This window comes from Balaenoptera ricei, chromosome 20 (assembly GCF_028023285.1).
Source record: "Balaenoptera ricei isolate mBalRic1 chromosome 20, mBalRic1.hap2, whole genome shotgun sequence".
Taxonomy (NCBI): domain Eukaryota; kingdom Metazoa; phylum Chordata; class Mammalia; order Artiodactyla; family Balaenopteridae; genus Balaenoptera; species Balaenoptera ricei.
The window spans coordinates 39,431,506-39,449,261 of record NC_082658.1 but is presented as its reverse complement, the minus strand read 5'-3'; the positions used below and the strand labels follow the sequence as shown (position 1 = coordinate 39,449,261).

Genomic DNA, 17,756 nt, shown 5'->3' with positions numbered 1-17,756 from the left:
ATGTTCCTATAAAAGGGTTTCATCTTCAAGGAATTCATGGAAAAGACTGTGACAAGTACAGGTTTCTGGTAACTGACTATACTGCTGAACTGAATGAATAAGCGTTTTCAGAACTCCAATGGAAAACTGATGAATTCATAAAAGTGCTAACAAAAGATCAAGATAAAAAAAAATTAATTACATGGGATTGAGTGAACTGATGAGGATGATTATAATTTTTGTGACTTTGTTTGAATAAAAAAATAATGTTAAAAAGAAAAAAAAGAATGGATGTCAAATTTTATTAGAGGTGTCTTTTTAATTCCTTTACTGTTTACTAACAGATTTCCCAATATTGACTACATTTCTACAAAATCAGTGTCATTTTTTATACTTTTAATGCAATGTGGGACTCTGATAGTAATTTATATTTACATCAATATTCAAAAGTGACTGTTTTTAGTGCTATCTTTGCTAGATTTTATCAGTGTTATCGTGGCTTCATAAAGAGAACTGGAAAACTTTCTGTGTGAACTAGAACAACTTTAATAGCAGATCCTCTTGAAAGTGGGAAAAAATTTACCCATGAAATAATGTGGGCCTGGAGCAATTTTTAAAGAAGTAGCTCTCTGGCAACTTTGTTTTGGCTTTCAAATTTATTTTGAAAATGGAGATAACCCAAAGGTATATCTGCGATTATTTACTTTTCTCATTCCGAATTTTGTATTTCTGTATCATCCCTTTTTTCCTTTATTCAGCTAGCATAGTTTAGTCTACCGTTTTGGTTTTCCCTTCCAAAGAACAAGCTCTTATAATTTCTGACTATTTTTTCCCTTTTAATATGTTAATATCAGTGTTAACTTTATTAAGTCTGTTTTCCATAGGTTTATTTCATTGTTTCCTTTTAATACTCTTAAGTAAAGTATTTAATTTTTATTCTTTTTCAGTTATTCAAGATGTTTTCTCATAAATCTGGCTTTGGCCACCTCCCATAGACATGAATATACATTGATCTCATTATGTTACTTCCTAGATAATATGTAACTGTTTTCAATTTCCTCTTTGATACAATAAAGTATCCAGAGTTGCAAAAAATATAATATAATAAAATAAAATAAAATAAAATAAATAAAATTTAAAATAAATAAATAAAAATAAAAAACAATTTTTGAAAAACTTTTGCCAATTTCTAGCCCGACTCCCCTACACAGAGGTTGGGGGTTGAGGCTGAAAGTTCCAACCCTCTAATCACGCTTTGGTTTTTTTGGTGACTAGTCCCCATCCTGGAGGTAACTAGGGGCCCGACAAAAGTTGCCTCATTAGAAAAGAAGATGTTCTTATCACTCACATTACTCTGGAAAACTACAAAGGATTTAGGAGCTTTGTGCCAGGAACTGGGACAAAGACCAAATATAGATTTCTTATGCCACAATTACTCTGTAAGGAGAGAATATGCTAGTTATGGGCTGAATTGTACCCCTCCCCCATTCATATGCTGAAGCCCTAATCCCCAATGTGACTGTATTTATTGTTGGGGCCTTTAAGCAGGTAATTAAGGTTAAATGAGGTTCTAAGGGTGGGGCCCTAGTCAGATAGAACTGGTGTCCCTATAAGAGGAGAAAAGAGACACTCTCTCTGCATGCACACAAAGGAAAGGCCATGTGAGGACACAACAAGAAGGCAGCCATGTACAAGCCAGGAAGAGAGCTAGCACCTCAATTTTGGACTTCCAGCATCCAGAAATGAGAACATAAATTCGGTGCCCCAAAGCTGCCAATATGTCTATTTGAGGGCCAAATCAGGGCAAGCAGCATTTCACCTGTACTCCACACTCCAAGACTGAATGCATCCACGCTATTCTAATTCTGTTCACCTTCCCACCTGAAAGTAGTTTCACTTCTCTGGAGCTAAAAGAATCCTACCAACATCACTTACTAGTTGCATAGCCTTGGGTAAGTAATTTAAGCCTCTGCATTTCAGTTTATTTGTAAAATATCCCCATTCCTATTTTCATGCCATCCTTAAATGTCTTTTGTGTTGCTTTGGGGGACTCTCGGCTATTTATTTTCTCTACTTCAAAAAACAATCATATATAATTGTCCTGCACAGAGTCTGGCACATAGCAGGCACTTAATGTTAGCTTCTCCACACCCTTTCCATGAATGTCTCAATTTTCCAAAATAATCATAGTCAATACTACCCAAGTATTCACTTACAGATACTTGTTTTCCGTATTTCTATACTACAGAAGAGACTGCACAACTGATTTCTACAGAAGCATCCACAGAAAAATCTTAGTTTATGTTGGATAACAAAAATAAATTATTTTTCATCAATGTAAACAGTTTGAAAAGTACCAAAAGGACAATCTGTTAAAAATTATTACAGGGTAGGGACTTCTGTGGTGGTTAAGAATCCGCCTGCCCAAAGAATATACAAATCAATTTTCACTGCAAAGTAAAGGAGCTGTTACAGTGGAGGATTACTGGACTGAATGTCAATACTATGACATAGTATGAGTGTGTTTCATGTTTGGTAATTGCAATCATTGTTGCTTTTGTTGTGGTCATCCATGTACAATGCTTGGTGTCAGTCGATTTATCTCTTGTAAAAATAAAATACAGTGTGTGTGTGTGTGAAAAAAAAAAAAAAAAAATGAATTACACATACATACTACAACCTGGATGAACCTTGAAAACACTATGCTAAGTGAAAGAAGCTAGACCCAAAAAGTCACACATAGTATGATTCCATTTATATGAAATGATCAGAATAGGTAAATCCATAGAGACAGAACACAGGTTGGTAGTTGCTGGGAGCTAAGGGTAGGAATATTTAGGAGTAACTGCTTAATAGGTACAGGGTCTCCTTTTGGAGTTATGAAAATGTTTTGGAACTAGATAGAAGTGATGTTTCACAGCATCATGAATGTACTACATACCACTGTGGTCTAGATTTTATTACCCCATTATAGCCTTAAATATTCTGGTTGTAATTAAATGTTGTTCTTTTTCTTCATTATCTGTTCAGCTCAGTAAAACCAAATTGCGTTGAAAAAAAAAAAAAAAAAAAAAAAGAATCCGCCTGCCAAGGCAGGGGACCCAGGGGCGATCCCTGGTCCAGGAAGATCCCACAGGCCGTGGAGCAACTAAGCCCATGCGCCACAACTACCGAGCCTGCACTCTAGAGCCTGTGTGCCACAACTACTGAAGCCCACAGGCGTAGAGCCCGTGCTCTGCAACAAGAGAAGCCACCGCAATGAGAAGTCTGCACACTGCAACGAAGAGTAGCCCCCACTCGCTGCAACTAGAGAAAGCCCACGCGCAGCAAGGAAGACCCAACACAGCCAAAAATAAATTTATATTAAAAAAATTATTACAGGGTAAAAAAGCTCTAGCCAATGTAGGTAGGGCAAGAGGAAATAATCATTTTTAAGGAGAGCCACTTTTCACAGTTTAATGAGGTAGCATGAATTTTGGAAATTTGTTATTAAACGGTGTCAGTCAGATTCCTGGATGTGGGAATGAATCCAAAGTATTACTAGCCTGTTTAAAAGACTGAAATCTCCTCAAAAAGGAATCTAGCACATGACATATTTTGACATTCAATGCAGCCTTGTAGTGAGACTGTTGTAATATCAATTTGAACAGCATGCATCTAAGTTAGTTTTGTTTCTAAGAATGAAACTGTTGAAATAAATTCTATAGGTCTGTGGATGGGATGAGAAGACAGAAATAGAAAAGAAGCATAACTCAAACATCAAATTATTTTCATTGTGAAGATATATCTAGATGCAAGAAATGCTTTAAAAGGCTGTAACTAGCAGATTTTAAATACAGCTGAAGCACTTAAAATCTAAGGTTGATATTAAAACATGTGGGGTTTTTTTGTTTGTTTCTGGCAGAAGTGCTCAGAAAATACTGCTAAAATCAGCTCACAAAGGTTCTTTGTAGGCTGTATATCCAATGTGCTAAGACTATAATACTCCATTCATTTTAAACATTAGCTACCCTTGTAATGCAAAAACAATGTAAGACTAAATTACTGTGAGTTCCCCAAAGCGACACAAAAAAACATTTAAGGATGACATGAAAATGGCAATTCACTGAGTAATATAAGAGTTAATGGAGAATTTACCAAAATGAAAAGAAAAAGAAAATATAGTGAAGCCACTGATTCTAATTTTCTTCATCACTGAATTCCAAAATAAAATGAACACACTTCCTTTTAAGAAAATCATGTATGGAATCTAAAAAAAAAAAAGGGTTCTGATGAACCAAGGGGCAGGACAGGGATAAGGACGCAGACGTAGAGAATGGACTTGAGGACACAGGGAGGGGGAAGGGTAAGCTGGGATGAAGTGAGAGAGTGGCATGGACATATATACACTACCAAATGTAAAACAGATAGCTAGTGGGAAGCAGCCACATAGCATAGGGAGATCAGCTTGGTGCTTTGTGACCACCTAGAGGGGCAGGATAGGGAGGGTGGGTGGGAGACGCAAGTGGAAGGAGATATGGGGATATAAGTATACGTATAGCTGATTCACTTTGTTATAAAGCAGAAACTAACACACCATTGTAAAGCAATTATACTCCAATAAAGATGTTAAAAAAAAAAAAAGAAAATCATCTATCCGAATGATTCTACTTTCTTGCAAAAATATCAATTCAGCTTTCTCAATCATACAAGGCATATAAAGATATCCAATTTGAGAATATTATATCTTTCGGTAACCTTTCTTGTTTTCAGAGTGTGTGTCCTTGGTTGGATTATTTAGTACATTCAGTCACAGACTGTTCCAAAATAGCTGTAGATTTCCCTAAAACCGTTAAGAAACTGCAACTTATTCTTGGAAACTTAATAAATAAATACTGTAAGCGAAGAGTAATATATCTTGACCAGTGAGGTTTTGATATAGTTTTCTGCTGTGCAGGAGTATAAAGACAAAGATAATTCCAACACCATGCACAGTATCAAAGTGATTATCAGATCATCTGGCTTTGAGAGCCAGAGAGTATCTATCACATGGTAGCGACAGTTTAAAACAATGTGTTCTCTGAAAAGTCATTACTTTAATGAGAATATATGAAAACATTCCTTGAATCTTTCTGAACTTTCTAAAGCTTTGGGAAATTAAAAAGTTAAAATCCCAAGTTAGGTAACAATTAAAAGAATTCAAAATCTCCATAAATCTCCTAATAATGGGTTAGCAGGTTATAAGTGTATATTTTTCTGGCCTAAAATGTCCCTCAACTTAATTAAGTGAAGTATAAAGTATATTCAACTCATCATAGTCTAACTGTTGAAAAAGGCCACTGCTCCAGATCTAATTTTTTTTTTAAAGTTTGTGTGTGTTTTTTGTTTTTATTTTAATTTATTTATTTTATTTATCTTTGGCCGTGTTGGGTCTTCGTTTCTGTGCGAGGGCTTTCTCTAGTTGCGGCAAGTGGGGGCCACTCTTCATCACGGTGCGCAGGCCTCTCACTATTGCGGCCTCTCTTGTTGCGGAGCACAGGCTCCAGATGCGCAGGCTCAGTAATTGTGGCTCACGGGCCCAGTTGCTCCGCGGCATGTGGGATCTTCCCGGACCAGGGCTCGAACCCGTGTCCCCTGCATTGGCAGGCAGACTCTCAACCACTGCGCCACCAGGGAAACCCTAATTTTTTTTAATTAGATAAAATTTTAAGTAAAAATCCAAATTTTGAAAAGATACAACCTGGAAGACACTTTAGGAACTCCCTTTTTGCGAGTCTGATAGGTTTTGGGGAAGGTTTCTTCATCTCTCACTTTCCAATATGTAAAAATATCTTACGTTCCTATGCATAAAAACATGATTTTATTTTCGCAGGGAAAATGCATAACTTGTAAAATTACAACTTGAAAAATCCCATTTTTCATTTTCTCTCAATCTACTTCTTAAATATTCATTCAGTTTTTCATAACCAGTGCAATTTCAGCAAAACATTTTTACCAAAAAGATGGGGGAGTAAGAGTAAGGTCAAGAATTAAGGTAGTAGGCTTCCCTAGTGGCGCAGTGGTTAAGAATCCGGCTGCCAATGCAGGGGGACACGGGTTCGAGCCCTGGTCCAGGAAGATCCCACATGCCGCGGAGCAACTAAGCCCATGCGCCACAACTACTGAGCCTGCACTCCAGAGCCCGTGAGCCACAACTACTGAAGCCCGCACGCCTAGAGCCCGTGCTCTGCAACAAGAGAAGCCACCGCAGTGAGAAGCCCGCGCACTGCAACGAAAAGTAGCCCCCACTCTCCACAACTAGAGAAAAGCCAGCGCTCAGCAATGAAGACCCAACGCAGCCAAAAATAAATAAATAAATTATTTTTTAAAAAGAATTAAGGTAGTAAAAGGAATGACAGTCTAGATTTGGGACATTCAGCTAACTGAGAGAACTTCGGAATGTCATTTCACACCCCTATTCTCCCTTTCCTCATCCAATTATCAGGCACATAGAGTAAAAGACTGCCATAATTTCCTTTCTCTTCTAGTAGTCTATGAATCCTACCCAGCCCAAGGCCAGGGTTTTGGATTTCTGTAATAACAACTACTTCTGTATAGTGAGTTATAGGTTGCATATAGATTAGCTAATATGATGCTAACAACACTTTGTAGGAAACTGTTATTTTACACTTGCCTTCTACAAACGAGAAATTGAGGGCTCAAAGGGCCCCAAATAGCAACTCAGCCGAATATCAATGGCAAAGTAAGAGTTCAACCTCACTTTCCCAAGTCCAAATTCAACGTTTCTTCTACTATACAAAACAGTCTGATGATAGTATTTTCAATTCTTACCAAGTAATTCTGGAGTCACAGAAAAAAAAAAAAAAAGACAAAAAAATAGTCCTAAAGGCTTAACTTGTCCTAGTATTTACACATGTTCCCCATTACTAGAATTAAGAGAACACTCATCTCCATAGCTTCTCATTACTCAAACTGACTCATTTGTAGGTTATCACTGTTTGTATATTTCTCTGACAAAATTTTACATTCAGATTGCTTAATAGACCTCACTATTTTATTGCCCCTAAATACCTGAGGAATATAAACTGGTCTGTACAAGTCATTAATATGAAAAGTTAAGTCACAGAATATTTTCAAATGACAAAGGTACATGCTTCAGATTACTTACATCAAAATAAAGGATTTAATCCAGATAATTCTACAATTTATGATTTACAAAACAGATTTTGAAATTTGGACAAAGGTATATAAATCAGAAAGAGAAAGACCAGAGCTAAACTGTTCTCAAGTTGGGGAGCATTGAAACAGTACTTGATAGAAACAAGTCCAAACAGGCCAAATATGTAAATAATCAAAATAAACATGAACAGATTAAACTCATCACTTGAAAAAGATTGCAAATTATATATTTAAAAATTCCACCCTTTTGGGGCTTCCCTGGTGGCGCAGTGGTTGAGAATCTGCCTGCTAATGCAGGGGACACGGGCTCGAGCCCTGGTCTGGGAAAATCCCACATGCCGCGGAGCAACTGGGCCCGTGAGCCACAACTACTGAGCCTGCGCGTCTGGAGCCTGTGCTCCACAACAAGAGAGGCCACGATAGTGAGAGGCCCGTGCACCGCGATGAAGAGTGGCCCCCGCTTGCCGCAACTAGAGGAAGCCCTCACAGAAACGAAGACCCAACACAGCCAAAAATAAATAAATTAATTAAAAAAAAAATTCCACCCTTTTTAAAATAAGGATAAAAAATGGTTGAGGACTTCCCTGGTGGTGCAGTGGTTAAGAATCCGCCTGCCAATGCAGGGGACATGGGTTCGAGCCCTGGTCCGGGAAGATCCCACATGACGCAGAGCAACTAAGCCCATGAGCCACAACTACTGAGCCTGCGCTCTAGAGCCCACAAGCCATAACTACTGAGCCTGCGTGCTGCAACTACTGAAGCCTGTGAGCCTAGAGCCCGTGCTCCGCAACAAGAGAAGCCACCGCAGTGAGAAGCCCGTGCACCTCAACGAAGAGTAGCCCCCGCTCGCCGCAACCAGAGAAAGCCCACGCGCAACGAAGACCCAACGCAGCCAAAAATAAATAAATAAATAAATAAATTAATTAATTTTTTTAAAAAGGTTGAAAATAAAACAAAAGACAAAAGTCATTATTAGGGAAAGAGAACAATGATAAAAGGTTCAACTCACCAGGAAGATACAACAATTCTAAATTTGAATTCACCTAATAGAATACAGCATCAAAATTTACAACATAAAAATAGATAAAGGTACACAGATATATGAATAAATCCAACATTATATCGGGAGATTTCAAAGCAACTGTTCATAACTGATATTTCAAGCAAACAAAAAACAAAAACAAGACATTCAATAAGATAGAAGATTTTAACAATAAAATTAAGAAATAAAATATAGGGGGGATATGTATAAAATTCAGCATCTAACAATTAGAGAATACATATTTTTTCATAAGCCACTTATCATAATTAAGCCAAGAAATAAGTCACAACCAATTCCAAACAATGGGCATCACAGACCACATTCTCAACCCAGAAATTAGGTCAAACTTCAGCAACAAAAATGTAAGATTTGTACACAATTAGAAGTTAATGCACACAGTTCTAAATAACTAGGGTCAAAATAAGAGAAAATTGAAAAATGCTCAGAACTACTAGAACTAATAAGTGAATTTTAGCAAGGTCACAGGTTAAAGGTCAAAATCAATACTCTATTATATACTTGGAATACACAGAAAGTTAAATTTTTTAAAAGTTCATGTAGTCCCCAAATTGCAGTTTTATGAAAGATGCCAAAATATTCCTTGCATGGTCATTTCAACATAGGCTTTTGGCAGAAGTCTAAGGACATAATGTTAAATAGATTTCTATGAAAGCAGAAGAAATGTAGATTAATTTTGTAATTTGGGGGTGATGGTAACATGAACAAGGATAGACTAAATAATTGCTATGCCTTTTAGAGTGTCCACTTAGCAAACAACGAAAGAAATATTGAAGACAACATGTTGTAAGACTCACAAACCTCCTGAGATCTTTTGTTTTCATTAATTCAGAAAGTATTTATTGATATCACAATGTATATACTTGTTCTGCATGTGGCCTAGAAATATTCATGAATATCTCATTTTTAGATGATCCTTAGGTATTTATATATGATTTATATATCCATTTGGTTCTCAGGAAAAATTATGCTTACTGTCAATTCAATCTCTGAGGTATATAAATATGTGTGTATATATATATAATTCTGTTTTCAACTACTGTTTTTATGAGATTTATATTTAGATTTTCACCTATACTAAGGTGAGGATATACAGTTAAAAAGAAAAAAATTCAATAAAAATATTCTGTGGGTCTAAAAAACAAAGTTCATATACTTAGAGGGACTTAGAGGTAAGTTTGACAAAATACATACAAGACCTATTCTAAAAAAAATTTTAAAAAGAAATCACAGAGGGCCTAAATAAATAGGAAAATACATATCATGTTCATCATTTGGAAGTCTCAATATTGTTACTATGTCAATTTCCCTCAAACTAATGTATAGCTTTAATGCAATCGCAACCAAAACTCAAGCAGGCTTTTTTAAAAATTGAAAGTGACAAATGGATTCAAAATTATATGGAAATGCAAAGAATTTAGAATAGCTAAAACAATTTGGATAAAGAATAGAGGTGGAAGACTTGCACTAATTGATTTCAAGTCTTGCTTTACTATAAAGCTACAGTAATCATGACTGTGGTTTTGGCAAAAGGATAGATATAGATCAATGGAACAGAACAGAAAATACAGAAATAGACCCACATACATAGGGTCAATTACTTTTCAACAAAAGTACAAGGCAATTTAATGGTGAAAGGAATGTCTACTTCAACTGAATATTCTTATGAAAAAAGTGAACATTGACCCTCTCTCATATGTAACACCTGATTTGAAATGGATCATAGATCTAAATGTAAGAACTAAAACCATAAAGCTTCCAGAAAAAAAAAAAAAACAACACGGGAAAAATCCTGGTGATCTTGGGGTAGACAAATATTTCTTAGGATTTAAAAAGCATGCACCATAAGAGAAAAAAATGTATAAACTGGACTTTAACAAATTTAAAACCTTTTGCTCTTTGAAACACATTGTTAAAAAAAAAAAAAAAAAGTTAGGCCACAGAATGAGAGAAAATACTTGCAATACACGTATCCGACAAAGTTCTCATATCCAGAGTATATCTATCTCTCTGTACATATGTTAGAGTAATAAATAATGAAGATGTGTTTTATAGGTATGGCGATAGACAAACTGACCAAGAAACAGAAAATGTGGATTCTCAAAAGATTCTTGTATATTTGGAACTCTACATGACAGAGATGGCAAGATAGATAAACCAGTGGGGAAAGGAGAGACTGTTCAAATTGATTATCCATAAAAGAAAAGAAAACCTGGATCCCTACTTTGAACCACGCACAAAATTTAATTCCAAATGGGCTGGAGATTTAAAGGTCAAGAAGCAAAACTTTCAGAAGAAAACATAAATGCCTTTCTGCCTTGGGGTAGGAAAGGATTTCTTGAGACATACGCAAGAGCTGATCATAAAGAAAAAGACTGATAAATCGGACAACAGTGAAATTAAAATTTAAATTCATCACAAGATATCTTAAGTGAGAAGACAAACCACAGAAACATATAACTGAAAAGGACTAGTAGGCAGATAATAATTTTTAATTATTGAGAAAAAGACAAATAATCCTACAAAACTAAAACAGGCAAAAGACAGGAAGAGGTATTTCACAGCAGAGGATCTATTTGACCTCACTGACATCCTAAAAATATAAACCAAGATCACAATGAGGTATCATTTGTATCCATTATCTTTTTTTTGTAAATTTTTATTGGAGTATAGTTAATTTACAGTGTTGTATATCCATTATCTTTTGCTATGTTTAACAACGTAGCTCCAAAACTTAGCAACTTAAAAAAATCATTTAGTATTTCTCATGATTCTGTGAATTAGGTTGGGCAGTTCTGCTCTGGGCTAGCTTGGCTCTTAAGCTAGGCAGGTCTAAGCTGGGATGCCTTGTTTTGGTCCAGCTAGTCCTCTATGCCCCAGTACATTAGCCTGGGCTTTTTCCACATGGTGGGTTCTGGGTTCAAAAGAGCAGTAAGAGAAGACAGGACCCAACGTGCAAGTGCTTTTCAAGTCTCTCCTTGTGTCACACTTGCTGATGTCCCTTTGGCCAGAGCAAGTCACACAGCCAAGTACAGAGTCAAGGGGTGGAATAAGAGACTCTAGAAGTAAAATCATATTGCAGAGGGGTATGCATACGATGATGAGAAGAATCTATAATCCACTACATCACTCTTTACATGCATTCTTTGGCAAGAATTAGGAAGGACGACAATAGCAGAGTTTGGGAAACAACTTGTAAAGCTGAATATTGGCATACCCTTGTTAGAATTCTATGCCTAGGTATATAGCCAAAAGAACCTCTTGCACATGTGAAGAGCCAATATGTACAATATTATTTTTAGCAACATTGGTCTTAATAGCAAAAGCTATAAACTACTCAAATGTCCACTGTCAGGAAAACAGATAAATAAATTAAGGTACAATGAAATATTACACAGCTGTGAAAATAAATTTTTCATTTACTCATTTAACAAATATTTACTGAGTACATACTATGTGCCAGGCACAGTGTGAGATGCTAGAGACACAGCAATAAACAGACAAATATTCAAACATATCATCAGATAGAAGTAAGTACTACAAATGAAAAATAAAGAAATTTGGTATGTGTGCATATGTATGTGTTTGTGCACAATATTTAACAGGGTGGATAGAGAAGCTTTCTCTGAGAATGTGACATTAGAAAAGGACCATGGAAAAATATGGGGAAGAGGCACTGTAGGGAAAGAAAAAAAAGAAGTGCAAAGACTTTGAGGCAGGAGTCTGTCTGGCATGTTCCACTTACCAATAGTTATTAAGGTTACTGATAAATTCAAACACTTAAGTTTCTAAAACTTACGGTTTCATAGATATAGAAATACTATAGATACTCTCTGATTATTTAAAAAAATTAAAGAAAATTCCTCTGCCCCAAAGAATCAGAACTAAAAGCTCCTCTAGGGAATTCCCTCGCGGTCCAGTGGTTAGGACTCCATGTTCTCACTGCCAAGGGCCCAGGTTCGATCCCTGGTTGGGGAACTAAGATCCCACATCCGCATGCCATGTGGCGCGGGCCCCCCCCCAAAAAAAACCAACAACTAAACATGCAATTATCATACACCTACCAATCATACTCTGTACTATCTCTGCAACTTCCTATAATTACTTTAAAGTAAAAATTGAAAAATATGTATAAAAAAATAAAAAATAAAATCTCTTCTAAATAGATCTTAAAAACTTATATAAGGAGCAGAAGAATCTTGTATATTCGCTTGATTAAATGCTTTTCAAATGTGGTGACCTGAAAGTTTCTGGAAGGAACCAGACTCAAATGATGAGATTAGAAGTAGCTAGTCAGATCAACCAATTCAACCTTACTGGACTTTATTCTGTCCTCATATAGACTAGAGAGCGGCATTTGACAGACCTGACCATTTCTTAAGAGAATCCTGAATAAGCAAAGACTTCCACATGCTCTAAAATATAAAATTTTAAAAAAATGGAAAATCTTGCTCCCCTCTGTCCCTCATCTGTCTAATACTCTCTAGGTGGAACCACTTTTATGAGTTCTGTGTACCCCATCATTCTTTCTTTAAACACTCCTTAGTCTCCTTTGCCAGCTCTCTTTTACCTGACCTGGGACCGCTCCTCTTCCCTGTTTCCCCCAAGTGACTTACCTAGCTGCACGGTTTAAAATACTAGCTTGAATTTGTATTTTTCGTCCTGACCTCTAGCTTGGAATACCTAATAGCAGCACTTAGATGATTCCTAGGCACCTCAAATTTAACACGCGCTTTTTTCTCCCTCCCCAGCCCTCTTCCAGTAACAAACCTGGTCCTCCCCAAACCTTCCCTCTCCCACTACTTGGCACAACCATCCACCAAGTTACTGAATCCAGAGGCACAGCCATCCTTGACTCTTCTCAATTCCTTACACTTCACATCTAATCCAGGACCAATCCTACTCCAGATATATGTAGTATCCACCCACTGCTCTCCACTTTTTTGCCACCACTCTGGTCCAGGCCATTTTCATCTCTCGCTTGGACTACTCAATGGACTCCTAACGTCTCTCTCCATTTCTACTCTTGTCCCCTTCAATTCATCCTTCACACATGAGCAAGAGTAAACTACTTATAAATCATACTACTCTCCTACTTGAAACTGTAGAATGACTTCCTAACTACACTCAAAATCAAATCCAAACTCATTTCCATGGCCTGCAAAGCTCTACATAACCTGGACCATGAATGTTTCCTATCTTATCTCATGTCAGTATATTCTAGGTGTGCAATACTAGAGTCTTAAACAAGCACATATCCACATTAACTCTCTCTCAGACCCTTGACTGTTTCTTTCATAACATTTATTACACTGTGCTTATTCTTTCATTTTTGTATTATTTTTTTTCTCTCTGTCAGGCTCCTAACTAAAATATCTATTAGTTTTTGTTTCCCACTGTTTTTCCCAGAACCTGGTAAAAGGCTTAAGACACAAGATGTTTGTTCACTGATTGGATGAATAAACAGATAAATATGACAATAGATATCACAGCAAAATAATCTTCTCATGCAAAGAAAGTAAGTGCTAGAAGCCATTGTTAAATATCAAACCCCCGAATTTCAATTCTCAAATTCTGTGTTGTGGCTTACACATATAATGTAAACTGTTAATAACACAAAAAGGTTGAGATAATGGCCTACAAGAACGACTCATTTGGTTAAGAATCCCGCATATGTTGTAAAACATTCACGAAATGTGACTATATCCATATATATATTTACTGAAACTTCATTAATAATGAGCAAACAATAATCAAGTAAGCAGGAACACAAAGATATGCTTTCGAAAGAGGGCTGGAAAAAGTTCTTAGCAACTGCTCAGTAGGCCACATGATAATGATGACATAACAATCATGGTTAACTATATGCCAGGCACTGTTCTAAATGCTTTACTTAAATCTATTCACTTAACCCTAACAATAAAGGTGTGTACTAACTTCAATATCTAGGAGGAAACTGAGATAATAAGAGGTTAAGTAACTAGACTAGCCCAAGGGGTGCACAGTAGTAGACCTGGAATTTGAACTAAGGCAATCTAAATTCATAGCCTAGGCTCTTAACACTATCTACGTAGTCCTTCCAGGAAAATCTATAAAGACCAAGGTTTTATTAATGAACCTCTAGAACAAGAGAAAACACCATGGTGACCTACTGAAAAGATTTTTTATTTCTGGAATACTGAGAAACTCTTTAAATTATAGTCAGAGACTAAACAAGTTTTGTGAAATCAATGGAAGCAAAAGGATTCTCAACAAGACAAAAAATAAACTCTTCTACAGTGGCTATTTACCCAGAATGAAATAATTATATTAAAATTACAAATAGCTTGGGAAAATATTTATCAGGAGCAAAGAAATTATTATAGCTTCTCCTACTCGTTAGCAATGACACTCACTTAGTAGAGACATGTGTTACAAAGATCCTCTGTCTTTTCCACTTGCCAGAAAGAAGACACCTTGATACCTGATAGTAATGAAGCATGAACTCAGAATAACTATTCTGAAGAAAAGAACTAACTTTTTTCTATCCTTATTCCATTCCACCACAAATTTTGCCAAGCATAGTTTTTGTTTTCCTATAATTTACAAGACTGAAAATAAGGTAAAAAGGGGAAAAAATGTACATACGCATATAGATCCCTTTAATACATAAGAAAACCATTTTCATGCAAACCAGGAAATACTGTGAAACCAAATAAAGATGCCTGGAGACAACCTTAGCAGAAAGAAAGAACACTTGGGACCTCATTTCCAGTTCAGGCTCTGGCACTACCTAAGCCATATGACCTCAGGCAAGCCAATTACTGATTGTTTCTGGGCCCTAATTTTCTCCTCTGTTAAATGAGAAGAATCTAACTCTGTGTTCACAGAGGTTGCTTCTAATTCTAAATATTGCTTTCAATAGGTTTCAGTAAAATAATGTAAGTAAGTAAGGCTTTAGTTAACTATACGTAAGCGCCCAAAAGTTCAACTTCCTCTGCACTTGGAAATTCTTAAGTGACAATACCTGATGGCCAAAAAAGATCAAATTTAAACTCCCAAATGCAAAACTAAACTCATTCTGAAGTCACCTACTTATAAACCAAGGTGACTAATACAGTGGATTACAGTTTCAAACTATTCCTGATTAGCTTTTATTGCGTTCAAAAGGAGGGCAAAGATCATCTCAGAAAAGTGTGTGACAAATTTCAGATAAATAACACACTTAATATAAAACATCAAATTTTGAAATGATGCAAAGTAACAGTATTCTGCACTGATGTATTTCCTGCTTTCAGAGTAAAATGACAATATCACCATATTTTCATTTACATAGTGATTTCACATTTACTATCTCCCTTCATCACTGTGACAATCCTATGAAGTGAGCAGTACTTTAATCAACACAATTCAGATCAGCTCAGAAAGTTAGGAAACTTGCCAGCCTATGCTCAGTAAGTGTTGGAGCCCAGATTCCAATCTAGGTCTTCTGATTTAAAGTTTAATGATGTTTGCAATCCTAAAAAGTGGTAATTCAAGTCAAAGGCAGGAAGAAGTTGGAAAGTGAGAAAATTTGGGTAATCAGTCCCTGGATAACTGGACTGAACAAAAAGAATATAAGACCAGGTGTGGCAGTTATAAAGTAAAAAAGCAAATTTACCAGCTGTTAAAAATAATAACATCTAATTTATATAATTCCACATCTCAAAAATCTTGTTGCCTCGTTTCAAAGACAAGTGTGAAAAAATTTTCTAACTCATAAATAAGAACAATATGTAAATAAACAACAAATTGATTAAACTAGCTATAAAGCATTAAATTGCTAAAGGTATTAAATCATTTACTGAAGTATTTCAGAAACTTGGTTATTCTGGACTGTGAATCAAGGAATTAAACTATATTATCAAGTAGGATATATTCCTCAAAGGGGAAAAAAATGCTCCAGTGTTTTAAAATAATATAAGCAAATAAGTAAAATATAAAAGATTTCTGGGCTTCCCTGGTGGCGCAGTGGTTGAGAGTCTGCCTGCTAATGCAGGGAACACGGGTTCGCGCCCTGGTCTGGGAGGATCCCACATGCCGCGGAGCGACTAGGCCCGTGAGCCACAACTACTGAGCCTGCGCGTCTGGAGCCTGTGCTCCGCAACGAGAGGCCGCGATAGTGAGAGGCCCGCGCACCGCGATGAAGAGTGGCCCCCGCTTGCCACAACTAGAGAAAGCCCTAGCACAGAAACGAAGACCCAACATAGCAATCAATCAATCAATCAATAAATAAATCTTTAAAAAAAAAAAAAAAAAAAAAAAAGATTTCTACTGTAGAGTCATTTCACACCTACACAAATTGGCCACATTTGTCTGGATACCACCACCTCTTCCAAAGGTCAATAAAAAAATAATCTGTAATGCATAAAATGTTGCCTAGTAAATAATAGTTTCTTACTATCATCATTTATGCTAAGAATACACAACTAAAATCAGGGTTGATGATAATACAATTAATAGGTAGTAGCAGAACATTAAATTCTCTATCATTACAACATTAGAAATACTTGTCCGAACTTCTCAAAAGGATCAGTGCAATCCGTCTACAGATTTCTGACAAGCTCCAAACAAGAATTGAAAGACATTTAAGTTAGGAAAAGGAGCTATGTTGTCAAGACAGGTAAACAGTGCCAGAGCCTATATGAGAGTTTTGCATGAATTTGCAGGAAAACAAAAGACAACAGTGCAAAACTTACTGGAGGTCACAAATAATCTTAAGCAGCGTGACACAGGGTCACATATGGCTTACTGAAAGTTTAGAGGTTAAACTAACCTTCATGTTTTATTGCAAATACCTCCACTGTAAAGAAATACATGGGGTCAGGGATTTGGAAAAGGCAGAGAACGCTATTCTTCATGAAAGTAGTGGGAAATAACGTGAAGGTCCTCTGCAAGAGATCTACGGAGGGAAGGCCCCTCTCCCTTGGCCACCAACGCTTTAGAAGGCACTTGCACGTCTGAATTTTGTTTAGAAATGGATACAAAATAGAATCATGTGCTAGTGGTTGGCGGGGTGCGGGGGGCAAGAAACCAACTGACAAATGCTGAGAAACAGCTTGGTCATCAGCAGGGAAGACCTTCCTCGTTTACTCTAAGGTCCTAGACACCCGGAGAGGAAGAGGAGATGGGTACTCTACAGGAGCTCAGAACGGCTTCCAAGTTCGCCGCGATGAGAGGGAATGGTTGGGAGTCCAGTACGGCTGGCCAACCACGGGGAGGTGCCCCAAATAATCTACTGCCAGACTGAGACAGAATCAGCAGCGCTCTAAAGCACTGCTTTAAGTCGAAATCACGGTGCCCTAGATCTGCACCGTCTAAGTGCAGAAGAAGCTAAGCTCTGACGATAGCCTCAGGCGTCCGTCCCCAATTCCCCGCTCTCGCTTACCTACCCGCTCTGACTCCGGCTTCTCCGGATCTCCGGATCTCGGATCCTGGAAGCGGCTCGCGACTGACGCTCTCACCCGCCGCAGGGCTCCGGCCAACCGGAACTAGCTCACGTCACTTCCGGTCCGTTTCCCCTCCGGGAGACCGCCTCCAG

The 17,756-nt window shown here is 37.1% G+C and overlaps 1 protein-coding gene across 4 annotated transcripts in view; it reads right to left on the bottom strand.

Annotated features, from left to right (window-relative positions):
* VMP1 (vacuole membrane protein 1) overlaps positions 1–17,717 on the bottom strand; it is a 127,295-nt gene extending 109,578 nt beyond the window's left edge. For 3 of the 4 annotated variants that reach the window (XM_059906504.1, XM_059906507.1, XM_059906506.1), the window contains exon 1: positions 17,608–17,717. The gene's annotated coding sequence lies outside the window, so the exon portion shown is untranslated. Of the gene's footprint in view, positions 1–17,603 lie in introns of all 4 variants that reach the window. The other variant, XM_059906505.1, reaches the window with a different exon arrangement.
* Positions 17,718–17,756: the final 39 nt, after the last annotated feature.